The following is a 9,893-nucleotide window of genomic DNA, read 5'->3' as shown; positions in this document are numbered from 1 at the left end:
TGTAGAAATAACACCGATCCACAGAAACATAAGATGGAGCCTGACAGCTCAATGTAAATGAGTCTGTCTCTGTGATCAGTGATGAATTCACTGTCAGTTTCGCTGGAGGAAGAGCTGAAAATTCAGAGGTGAAGACACATTATTTCAAATGCTTAATAGTTCCTTTAATATGATACTCCTGATGAAAAATTTGGATTTTATTGAGGAAGTGAAGAAAAATGTAAGTGTAAAAGTAGTCAATTACTAGCATGTTATAGGATAAAACACTAGTGATAACAGTATAGCTGAAATTTAGTGGATTATTCACTGACCTTTGACTTGAAGCTCATGAAAATAACCTGTTGGAATGAAAATATGATAACAAAATAAATACATGAGATAATAGCTCATTAAAAATGATCAAAGTCAAAGATCAAGATGTACTTTGTCTCAGAGTAGAAACTAGTTTTTGCTTCACGCAGTCACATAGCGTTTGCAAGTGTAAACATGCATTTATGTGTAAAAGCAAACAAATATATACAAGAAGTGTAACTTACACATGAGGATGACAATCAACAGGCGTCCAGCCATGATGAAGCTAAAAAAAAAAGACATCAAGAACCCTCCAAAGAAGATACTTGAGTGTCTGGCTACTTGGACCTTGATGTACTAAAGATTCATTTTGCAGAACTTGTTCACAGGAAAACCACAGAAAGTGTCAGAACTGAATCACCCAAACAAGCTACAGAAACGTGCTCAAGGCTCAGTTGTTAGACATGTGTTTTATTTAGAACGAATGTAAATGTGGAGGTTAACCTCTGAACAAAGATACGGTAGGTTTAAGATATATTAGATGTTTCAGCTTCTCACCATTGTGTATACACACACACACACACACACTTCGCATGTTCATAAACTATTTTAAAAATGTAGTACTGAACATTCAACCATATTTTTTATCTCAAGATTATTCTGTTCAGTCTGTTTTTCTTCCAGTCTCTGTCACAGTTTTCTCTTTTCATTGAGTTATTGTGGATTAAATGTTGTTTTGTAGTTATTTGTTAGTAGTTATTCTGTATAAGTGTGTTAAATTATGTAAATGTAAAGCACATGCATGGATCACTCCGTTTCTGTAAAGCACTTTATTAGAAACATGTATTTGTGTTCAGTACAGCATGAAACTAATGATGAAACTGAAGTTTAACTTTTGAAAATAATGACAGTTTTATCAGTTGTGTTTGAAGTTTTACTATTTAAAACATTGCAACACATGATAAGGAGATAAACGAATTATCAATTAATCAGCACATGATTAAGCAGAGTGAATAAGCTGCAAGAAAAACAACACTTGTATTTCCAAATGACTTTGGAGCGCGATGCACTGTATCTCTCAGGGCAGATCCAACTGTTGTCAGTCTATGAGAGAGAAAATCAGACATGAATGAACTCCCCACAATTGAGGTTAAATTAACATATTTTATGATAATACCTTTAATGACATGTTCAAGTATGTCTACACAAACACTTTTCTTTTTAGTAGAACTTGCGCCACCGTGTGGCTAATTAACATTCGTTGTCCTAACAGTTGCTCATCTGCAGGAGGTGCACAACAATCTCTTGTGTCAAGATGTGTCGTAATATCACAACATTAGCCAATCTCTGTTTAACTGTTCGTTATAAAAAGGAAATTTCTTCCTTCTATGACAGAAACATATTTTATGAAAATCTTACTTTCTGACTGACAACTCTGATAATGTAACATTTGCAAACAGCTACAACAAAATTCCCCCACACTTTGGTGAGAAGACAAATATTATTACTAGTTGTTGTGACTTTGTCATTATAAAGTGATTTATTGAACCTTTTCCTTCAGAAATACAAACGCAGCTTACCGATGTTGCACTCATAGGTGACGATACTGTGGGTTTCATCAAAACAAGCCTGCAAATATTTTATCAGTATGTTAGATAGAGGAGACAGTAAGAATGTAGTCTTATTGAAGAAAGAATAATGATGGTGTGAAGAAAAACCTGTTAGAAGCAAAAGTGTTGACACCACTCTGCTGTTGTTTAAACTTACCATATCAGTCCTGTCGGCTAAAACAAAAAACAAAACACAACTCAATATATTTTTAATGAGCAAATGCAAAAGGAATATCCATGGTACAACTTTCTGGACAAAAAACAAATAGCGAGAGAGAAGTGTCAGGCAGAGCACAGAAGTCATGCTCGTGTTGGCTGAATGGCATTACATTTGCTTTACAATCACTGGCTCATTAACAGCTGTGTGACCAGTAATATTCAATCATGTTAACAGAGGTGCAAAATAGAGACATAATAAACTGACAATCTCGGATTCAGTGAGAGCTTCTTAAAACAGCAGACCCTTTTGCAGGAAACCAACTTTATAACCATAAATGGAAAATTCCTTGACATATTCCATTCACCCATCACAGGCTTTATCCTGTACAGGGTCATGTGTGGGCTGGAGGCTATCCCAGCTGACTTTTGGAAAAAGGCGTTGTACACCCAGGACAGGTCGCCAGTCCATCACAGGGCCAAGACAGACAACCATTCATGCTCACATTCACACCCACAACCAATGCAGAATCATCTATCAATCTAACATGCATGTCTTTGGACTGTAGGAGGAAGCTGAAGCGCCTCTAGAAAACCCACACAGAAAGGTACAGAATACAGAAAGACCAGCAGGTTCTAAGCCTAGCACCTTATGCTGTAAGGCCACAGTGATAACCACTGCATCACTGTGATCACTGCAACCCAAGCCATGCTCAAACTGACAATAAACCTCTGCATGCTGTGGACACTAAGAAACATTTAAACCTTGTTAATTCAAAATCAAAACAAATCTAGTAAAACTGAAGAAACTGAAGAAAATCTCAATTTCAGTAATATAAACGTAATATGTATGTACATATTGAAAAATAGCTTTACTTGATATGTAAATTGGCATAGTTCTCACCAGTTCTCCTTTTGATGAAACGTGCCAGTACCAGTAAGATGACAACAAGTGTCTTGAAACCAGCCAGAGCTACTGCAGACTTCCACACCGATGCTTCTGTTTGAAGGCCACAAACAAGTTTTACTATTAATACAAAAGCAGTATGATTGTTTGCTCCCACTGTACTTTTTCCAGTGCATGGACCACCAAATAAATTTAAAAAACTGATGATTGACACTGATATGAATTTAATGTTTAAATAAACTTTCAAAAAGAATGAATCATTAAATTCAGGTTAAGGAGGAGCATGCTTTACTGTGACACTGAAGAGCAAGAAATACTGTTCAAACCAACAGAAACATTCTGTATTTATCCACTACCCACTAGGGTGACAACTTTTAACAGTAAAATTGTATAATTTTGGTTATTCACATTCTACAAAAACTAACATGTTGTTCAAAAAAACGTGATAAAGAACATGCCAAATAATAAAACAATATATATAATATAAAATTCCCAGGAAACAGTTGACAAAAATAATTCTTTGTTAAAAAATAATATTAGCATGCAGCTTTTTGCTCACCTGTTGCTGGATTTTTGGGATGTTCAGGCAACAAGCCAGCATCAGTGCCAGACTTGAATGTATGATCTAAAGTAATAGCCAGAAACATTAAAAACATTCACAGCAATACATCTTAGCGTTTTCAATAGGGTCAGAAGAATCTCACCTATAAAATTGTCATCAACAGCAACTGTAAACTTTCACTCAACTTTGTCCCAAATCCTCTGTTGTTCCTAAACTATCAATGAAACAAGACCCAGCTGCCCAAAAAAATATTAAGTTTAATTTTACTTTTGAACACTTGCAAATTGGAGAGTCTGTGTTAAATGGCTTTATCTCTAACAGTTATATTGATGCAAACCTTCTCAAATCAAAGGCGACACGTGGCATTTTAATGTTGCAGCCATCATCTTACATCAAATGATATGTCCTGAAGCACAGTGCCTGAAGAAGAGCAATGTGTGACTTGTTATATGTTTTATGGTCTTGACTGCATAATTTGTGATTTACTCATGAAAAATTTGACTGTTACCTGATTCTGGTTTCACAGAAGTGGTCGGACTGCAAACAGTGGGCGTGAGAACAGTCAACTCTGCAGCAGAAAAGCATAAAAAACTTTTAAATCCTTTTTAGACGTCATGTGTGATAAGTTGCTGTTTAGATGTACGCCATGTCTTACCTGTGCTCATGGTTGATGCTGACTTTGTTCTGGTCATGATTGATTCTCTTTCCAAAATATCTACAGGTAAAGGATATCAATGAAATTAATTTGCGTGCAAATAAATTGACATTTGTGCTAATATTGTCATTTGTGCAAATACTTAAACAGATTTAGATGTTTTTTTTAGCAATGCCATGAACATTTCTGTGGCAGTTGAACTTGATAGTCGACCCACAACTGTGATCCAAGTGTTTGTTGGAGAGATATTCATGAACTAATAATATTCTTGACAACCACAGCTGCACGTTCTGCTAAGTAGCTTGTAATATGATAACATACGAAACAAGGATGCTGAAAATGTTTGCATGCTGACAGATCCAATCTTGACTCTGCCTAAGTACAAGGAGCTGCTGGCATGGCTGTAATCTTGGTGGTAATTCAAACCAAAACAAAGATGTAGGCAGCATGACAGTGCTGTCGTACCGTCTGCTCAATCTACTCCGACCACAACCTCCTTTTGGCCATCGCTGTTCTTAGAACCAGAAATATTATTGTGTTAACTTGATCCTTTCTTAAAAAGACCCAGAGTCTGAAACAAAATAAACTGAACAGACATCTTAATTCTGTTGTCATAGAGTTGAACAAAGATTTCAACTGATATGCAAATGAAGTCTGGTTCAAATGTCAATGCAGACTGTGATTCATTAATTTGCCCATTTAGTAGCAGTTATTTTAGTCATTTTCATTAACGTCAAAGAAGTGTTGTATCACATATTTTGTAAAGTCAATCAGCATCTTTGACTCACCAGTTAAACTGTATCCATCACTACGAGGAGACAAAGAGTTGGGTTCAATTTCTGAACTGTAATCACAGCTGACCTCCTTTTGTTGAACTGAATGTAGAAATCTCTGAAAATCCTCAAGTGTGACAGTAAACAGGCAGAACCACTGTTTCTTGGAGTTCATTTTCTTCCTTATAGTTGTTGTTTCAACTGGACGACTTCCTTCTCCAAAGTACAGGTTACATGTTGTAACATGTTTCACAGATCCAGGCAGAGAGCAATATAAGAGAACTCTGTCTCCATGATGTTGAAGACTCATCTGTGGTTTTTGATCTACATGAAGATGAATAAAAAGTCATTCAATATAATGAGCCGGTCTGCAACAAAGTACAGTACATGTTAGCTGTGTAGCAACAATTTCACACCTAACACCTCATCTCACCAGTGACATTTTAACGTTAGTTATCTAGCACACCATCTGATAACAAGTCCAAGCATGAGAAAAGTACACTCACTACGTATGTTGATGGAGGATATGTCACTGTGTGGAGATGGAGAATTTGTATCTCCATACTTTACAGTGTAAAAACATTTCAGTTCAACTTTAGCAGGTAAAGTCTGATGTGACATCAACAACAGCTGAGTTCCTGTCAGTGTCGTCAGACAGGAGAACGTTTCAAATGTTTTTCCGTTCACAATGTAGAAATAACACCGAACCACAGAAACATAAGATGGAGCCTGACAGCTCAATGTAAATGAGTCTGTCTCTGTGATCAGTGATGAATTCACTGTCAGTTTCGCTGGAGGAAGAGCTGAAAATTCAGAGGTGAAGACACATTATTTCAAATGCTTAATAGTTCCTTTAATATGATACTCCTGATGAAAAATTTGGATTTTATTGAGGAAGTGAAGAAAAATGTAAGTGTAAAAGTAGTCAATTACTAGCATGTTATAAGCTAATACACCAGTGATAACAGTATAGAAGGACTGCTGAAATGTATTAAGATTATTCACTGACCTTGGACTTGAAGCTCCTGAAAATAACCTGTTGGAATGAAAATATGATAACAAAATAAATACATGAGATAATAGCTCATTAAAAATGATCAAACTCAAAGATCAAGATGTACTTTGTCTCAGAGTAGAAACTAGTTTTTGCTTCACGCAGTCACATAGCGTTTGCAAGTGTAAACATGCATTTATGTGTAAAAGCAAACAAATATATACAAGAAGTGTAACTTACACATGAGGATGACAATCAACAGGCGTCCAGCCATGATGAAGCTAAAAAAAAGACATCAAGAACCCTCCAAAGAAGATACTTGAGTGTCTGGCTACTTGGACGTTGATGTACTAAAGATTCATTTTGCAGAACTTGTTCACAGGAAAACCACAGAAAGTGTCAGAACTGAATCACCCAAACAAGATACAGAAACGTGGTCAAGGCTCAGTTGTTAGACATGTGTTTTATTTAGAACGAATGTAAATGTGGAGGTTAACCTCTGAACAAAGTTACGGTAGGTTTAAGATATATTAGATGTTTCAGCTTCTCACCATTGTGTATACACACACACACACACACACTTCGCATGTTCATAAACTATTTTAAAAATGTAGTACTGAACATTCAACCATATTTTTTATCTCAAGATTATTCTGTTCAGTCTGTTTTTCTTCCAGTCTCTGTCACAGTTTTCTCTTTTCATTGAGTTATTGTGGATTAAATGTTGTTTTGTAGTTATTTGTTAGTAGTTATTCTGTATAAGTGTGTTAAATTATGTAAATGTAAAGCACATGCATGGATCACTCCGCTTCTGTAAAGCACTTTATTAGAAACATGTATTTGTGTTCAGTACAGCATGAAACTAATGATGAAACTGAAGTTTAACTTTTGAAAATAATGACAGTTTTATCAGTTGTGTTTGAAGTTTTACTATTTAAAACATTGTAACACATGATAAGGAGATAAACGAATTATCAATTAATCAGCACATGACTAAGCAGAGTGAATAAGCTGCAAGAAAAACAACACTTGTATTTCCAAATGACTTTGGAGCGCGATGCACTGTATCTCTCAGGGCAGATCCAGCTATTGTCAGTCTATGAGAGAGAAAATCAGACATGAATGAACTCCCCTCAATTGAGGTTAAATTAACACATTTTATGATAATACCTTTAATGACATGTTCAAGTATGTCTACTCAAACACTTTTCTTTTTAGTAGAACTTGCGCCACCGTGTGGCTAATTAACATTCGTTGTCCTAACAGTTGCTCATCTACAGGAGGTGCACAACAATCTCTTGTGTCAAGATGTGTCGTAATATCACAACATTAGCCAAGCTCTGTTTAACTGTTTGATATAAAAAGGAAATTTCTTCCTTCTATGACAGAAACATATTTTATGAAAATCTTACTTTCTGACTGACAACTCTGATAATGTAACATTTGCAAACAGCTACAACAAAATTCCCCCACACTTTGGTGAGAAGACAAATATTATTATTAGTTGTTGTGACTTTGTCATTATAAAGTGATTTATTGAACCTTTTCCTTCAGAAATACAAACGCAGCTTACCAATATTGCATTCATAGGTGACGATACTGCAGGTTTCATCAAAACAAGCCTGCAAATATTTTATCAGTATGTTAGATAGAGAAGACAGTAAGAATGTAGTCTTATTGAAGAAAGAATAATGATGGTGTGAAGAAAAACCTGTTAGAAGCAAAAGTGTTGACACCACTCTGCTGTTGTTTAAACTTACCATATCAGTCCTGTCGGCTAAAACAAAAAACAAAACACAACTCAATATATTTTTAATGAGCAAATGCAAAAGGAATATCCATGGTACAACTTTCTGGACAAAAAACAAATAGCGAGAGAGAAGTGTCAGGCAGAGCACAGAAGTCATGCTCGTGTTGGCTGAATGGCATTAAATTTGCTTTACAATCACTGGCTCATTAACAGCTGTGTGGCCAGTAATATTCAATCATGTTAACAGAGGTGCAAAATAGAGACATAATAAACTGACAATCTCGGATTCAGTGAGAGCTTCTTAAAACAGCAGACCCTTTTGCAGGAAACCAACTTTATAACCATAAATGGAAAATTCCTTGACATATTCCATTCACCCATCACAGGCTTTATCCTGTACAGGGTCATGTGTGGGCTGGAGGCTATCCCAGCTGACTTTTGGAAAAAGGCGTTGTACACCCAGGACAGGTCGCCAGTCCATCACAGGGCCAAGACAGACAACCATTCATGCTCACATTCACACCCACAACCAATGCAGAATCATCTATCAATCTAACATGCATGTCTTTGGACTGTAGGAGGAAGCTGAAGCGCCTCTAGAAAACCCACACAGAAAGGTACAGAATACAGAAAGACCAGCAGGTTCTAAGCCTAGCACCTTATGCTGTAAGGCCACAGTGAAAACCACTGCATCACTGTGATCACTGCAACCCAAGCCATGCTCAAACTGACAATAAACCTCTGCATGCTGTGGACACTAAGAAACATTTAAACCTTGTTAATTCAAAATCAAAACAAATCTAGTAAAACTGAAGAAAATCTCAATTTCAGTAATATAAACGTAATATGTATGTACATATTGAAAAATAGCTTTACTTGATATGTAAATTGGCATAGTTCTCACCAGTTCTCCTTTTGATGAAACGTGCCAGTACCAGTAAGATGACAACAAGTGTCTTGAAACCAGCCAGAGCTACTGCAGACTTCCACACCGATGCTTCTGTTTGAAGGCCACAAACAAGTTTTACTATTAATACAAAAGCAGTATGATTGTTTGCTCCCATAGTACTTTTTCCAGTGCATGGACCACCAAATAAATTTAAAAAACTGATGATTGACACTGATATGAATTTAATGTTTAAATAAACTTTCAAAAAGAATGAATCATTAAATTCAGGTTAAGGAGGAGCATGTTTTACTGTGACACTGAAGAGCAAGAAATACTGTTCAAACCAACAGAAACATTCTGTATTTATCCACTACCCACTAGGGTGACAACTTTTAACAGTAAAATTGTATAATTTTGGTTCTTCACATTCTACAAAAACTAACATGTTGTTCAAAAAAACGTGATAAAGAACATGCCAAATAATAAAACAATATATATAATATAAAATTCCCAGGAAACAGTTGACAAAAATAATTCTTTGTTAAAAAATAATATTAGCATGCAGCTTTTTGCTCACCTGTTGCTGGATTTTTGGGATGTTCAGGCAACAAGCCAGCATCAGTGCCAGACTTGAATGTATGATCTAAAGTAATAGCCAGAAACATTAAAAACATTCACAGCAATACATCTTAGCGTTTTCAATAGGGTCAGAAGAATCTCACCTATAAAATTGTCATCAACAGCAACTGTAAACTTTCACTCAACTTTGTCCCAAATCCTCTGTTGTTCCTAAACTATCAATGAAACAAGACCCAGCTGCCCAAAAAAATATTAAGTTTAATTTTACTTTTGAACACTTGCAAATTGGAGAGTCTGTGTTAAATGGCTTTATCTCTAACAGTTATATTGATGCAAACCTTCTCAAATCAAAGGCGACACGTGGCATTTTAATGTTGCAGCCATCATCTTACATCAAATGATATGTCCTGAAGCACAGTGCCTGAAGAAGAGCAATGTGTGACTTGTTATATGTTTTATGGTCTTGACTGCATAATTTGTGATTTACTCATGAAAAATTTGACTGTTACCTGATTCTGGTTTCACAGAAGTGGTCGGACTGCAAACAGTGGGCGTGCGAACAGTCAACTCTGCAGCAGAAAAGCATAAAAAACTTTTAAATCCTTTATAGACGTCATGTGTGATAAGTTGCTGTTTAGATGTACGCCATGTCTTACCTGTGCTCATGGTTGATGCTGACTTTGTTCTGGTCATGATTGATTCTCTTTCCAAAATATCTACAGGTAAA

Source organism: Embiotoca jacksoni, unplaced genomic scaffold (genome assembly GCF_022577435.1).
Source record: "Embiotoca jacksoni isolate LCO1_2020_lvr unplaced genomic scaffold, fEmbJac1.0.p SCAF_1, whole genome shotgun sequence".
NCBI lineage: Eukaryota > Metazoa > Chordata > Actinopteri > Embiotocidae > Embiotoca > Embiotoca jacksoni.
The sequence above is the reverse complement of the archived record's forward strand: the minus strand, read 5'-3'. Positions refer to the sequence as shown.